Raw genomic sequence first — 3,790 nt, forward strand, 5'->3', positions numbered from 1 at the left:
CGGGGGGGCACCCACCCACGGGGTGCGGGGCGGCCCGGGCCGGCGATGCTCAGCGCTGCGGCGGGACGGGCCGGGCGCGGGGCCGGGGCTCCCGGTTCATCCTCCGGTGCTGCGGAGAGACGAGAGGGTGAGTGCGGGGCCGCGGCGAGGGCGGGCGGGCGGGCAGCCCCCCCCCCCCCCCCCCCTTCCTCCTCCTCCCCGTGGCTCCGGTACCCCAAGCACACGGCTTCCCCCCCCCCACCCGCACGGCCCCGCTCCCCGGTTCCCCGCGGCAACGCTCCCTCCGCTCCCCGGTGCCCGGTTCCCGGCCGCGTCCCCTCCCCGAAGCCCGGGCCCCGCTTCCCCCGGCACAGGGCCGCGGCTTCCCGGCCGCTCGGGCTCCGCTTCGCCCCAATCCCCCCCCCCAGGTCTGGGTCGCTTTCCCCGGGCCCCGCTGCCCGGTTCCCCGCCTCCCGGCCGCTCCCCGGCCCGCTGCTCCCCGGTGCCCCCCCTCCGGAGCCCGCCCGGGCATTGTTCTCGGCGGCGGCGGGGCCGGCGGGCCCGATCCGGCGGGGAAGCGGCGGCTGCCGGGGCCGGGCCGCGGCGAACAAAGGGGAGCGGAGCGGAGAGCGCGGCCGGGGACACCCCCCCCCCCCGGGACCCCCGCACCCACCCCGGGCCGGGGAACGGCGGAGCCCAGGCGGCCGCGCTGTCCCGGGGGTCGGGGGCAGCGCAGGGAGAGCCGCGCGGGCAGCGCCGCGGGGGTTGGGGTTTTCAATAAAATTACAGAAAAGCAACGCAAAAAAAAAAAAAGCGCTTTTCTAAGGCAGGAAAAAAATTTAATGAAAAAAAAAAAATTTAAGGGGAAATTATTTTTTTTTCTTCGCCTAAAATTATGTAAAAGATTTTAACGCGAAAAAAGAGCCAGCGCGGAAAGGTTTCGGTGCACGGAATCTGCGGGCAGAGGGTTTCCAGACGAAGGGTTTCCAGGCAGCAAAATAAAATGTTTTAGCGTGTAAAAAAAATAAATGCGAAAAATATTTGAACGCGGAAAACGCTGGCGCAAAATATATTTTAGGGCAAAAACCATTAATAGAAAAAAATATATTTTAATGCGAAAAAATTGCAAAAAAAATAATGCAAAAAACCCACGTTTGAAGGCCAAAAAAAAAAAAAGGGACAAAAAATATTGTAAGGTAAAAAAAGAAAAAAAGGCGAAAATGTTAAGTCTAAAAAAATAAAAGGCGAAAGATATTTTGAGGCTAAAGAAAAGCAAAAGAGATTAATTAAAAGAAGGCAAAAAAAATATTTTAATGAAAAGGCAAAAATATATTTTGACGCGAAAACGGCGCAAAATATTTCAGTTAAAAAAAAGGAAAAAAAAGCAGTTGAAGGCGAAAAAGGCCGAGAACAATTCAGCGCGGAGAATAACGCCGAAACACCGCGGTGCGAGGGAAAAAAAATAGGATTAAAAAAAAAGCGAAAACCACTTTAACGCGCAAAAATCAACGCTAAAAAAAAATAATAATAAAAAACAAAAAAAATTCGTGCGGCGGCAAAATACCAGCGGAGCGCCCCGAAGGGCTCCCCGGCCCCGGCCCCCCCCCCCGCACCCCCGGCCCCGCTCACTCACCGGAGGGGCGTTCCGCGCGCCGGGCGAGCGCGGTCCCGGCGGCGCGGGGCGGCCCCGGGCGGGTGCGCAGCGTGCTCCTGCCGGTGCCCGTGCACTGCCCATGCACCGGCTGCTCCTGCAGCAAAGGGAACCGGGGGGAGGGGGGGGATCGGAGGGGGGGTGGGGGGGGGGGACCCCGCCGCGCCTCCCCGCTCACGCCGCGCACTCCGCCGGGCGACGCGCCCCGCATGCTAATAAGCGCGTGCCCCGCGCGCCCCTCCCTGATTGGCCGCCGCGCGGCGCTCGCGCCCCGCCGGGTTTAATCCCCACCCTCTTTCTCTCCCTCCCCGCGCCTAGGGAGAAGCGGTCGGGCGCGGCTTTGCCATTGGCTGGCGGCTCGCCAGGGGTCTGCCAATCAGAGAGCGGCCCGGGGGCGAGGGGGGGTGAGTTTGAGGCGGCGAGTGGCGGCGCCTAATTCAAGCCCGGCGGATGAATGGGAGGGGACGGAGCGCGCATGCGCCGTGCGTCGCCGCGAGGGCGGGCCGCGCTGCAGCGGGGGTTGCAATCGCACCCGAGGTTGCAACGCAACCCCCCCGCCTCGCTGCAGCGCCGCCCGCCCCCCGCGCGCCGATTGGCTGGCGTCCCGCCAGCCCCCTGCCAATCACGCAGTGTAAACAAGGCGGCGATTGGACGGCCCTTTGCGGTTTCAAGGCGGCCCCCCGAGGGACGGGGAGGGGAGGGGGGGGAGTTGAATGGGGTGGGGGGGCGGTTTCTAGGCTCCCCTCCCCCCCCCGCCGGTGGACCCCGCGGCCCCGGGAGCGGAGCGGGGAGATCAAAGGCGGCGGCGAGAGGGGAACGGGCCGCGGTCGGACACCGGCTCCGCTGCCGGCAGGTCGGGGGGGGCGATGCGGGGGGGCCGGGCAGCGCGGGGGGGGGGGGCTGTGTGTCCAACGCGGGGGTCTGTGCCGCGGAGGGAGCGCTGGGAGCGCTGGGGAGGGGGGGCTGCAATGCTGGGGGCCGTGCGGTGCGGATTGGGGGGGTGCAATGCTGGGGGGCCCTGCAAGGTGGAGGTTTGTGATGTTGTGGGGTCGTGCGGTGCAAGGTTGGGGGGCTGTGCAATGCGGGAGGGGGGTGCGATGCGGGGGGGCCATGCGGTGCAGCTTGGGGGGTTGCAGTGTTGGGGGGATGCGCCATGCTGGGGGGCCCTGCAAGGTGGAGGTCTGTGATGTTGGGGGGCCATGTGGTGCAAGGTGGGGGGGTGTGATGGTGGGGGGGGGCTATGCGGTGGGGGAGTGTGCAGTGTTGGGGGGCCACGCGGTGCAATGCTGGGGGGCTGTGCAATGGGAGGGTGGGTGCAGTGCTGGGGGGCCGTGCGGGGGGGAGGTTTGCGATGTTGAGGGGCCACGCGGTGCAGGGTGAGGGAGGGCTACAACGTCAGGGGGCTGTGCAGTGGGGGGGGGCAATGCTGGGGGGCACGCAGTGCAGAGTGGAGGGGCTGCGATGATGGGAGTCCCTGCAAGGCGGAGGTTGGCGATGTTGGGGGGCTGCACGGTGCAAGGTGAGGGGGCTGCAATGCTGGGGGGCCGTGCGGTGGGGGGGTGTGCAATATTAGGGGGCCGTGCGATGCTGGGGGGCCTTGCGGTGCGAGGTGGGGGGCAGGCAGTGCGATATGAAGGTGGGGCACGGTGCAGGGGGCCCGCGGGGCGTAAACACAGTGGGGTCCCGTGCACCCCCCCCTCCCGGGGCCGTGCAGCGCGAGGGGCATCGGAGGCAGAGGAGCAGCACGGCCGCCGGTACCGGGAGCGCGTGGCACCGCGGGTCCCCATCAGGGCACTGCGGGGCTTCTGTTTTATTTTGGTTTTTTTAAATAAAAGGACGTCATTGATTGAAAACACCCAAATAAACCCGAATCCCCCGCCAAAGCCGCGAGGTGACAGCGGAGCGCTTCGTTACGACGATCGAGTTCGGAGGGCGAGTGGCCGGGGGCTGCGGCATGGCCCCGGGGGACCCTCGAGCCCCGTTCCCCGGCCCCACACGGACAGAGCTGCAGACGGCGGGATGCACGGACACGGCGTGGGGACGCGGGGATGGGGCGCGGGGGCTCCGGGACCCAGGGACGCGGGGCTTCATGAGCACGGAGGCCGTGGGGCAGGGGGTTTCTCCTCCGCGTGAGTGAGGAGTGGGACCGATCCTGGCTGT

Source organism: Opisthocomus hoazin, chromosome 21, assembly GCF_030867145.1.
Source record: "Opisthocomus hoazin isolate bOpiHoa1 chromosome 21, bOpiHoa1.hap1, whole genome shotgun sequence".
NCBI classification, from domain to species: domain Eukaryota; kingdom Metazoa; phylum Chordata; class Aves; order Opisthocomiformes; family Opisthocomidae; genus Opisthocomus; species Opisthocomus hoazin.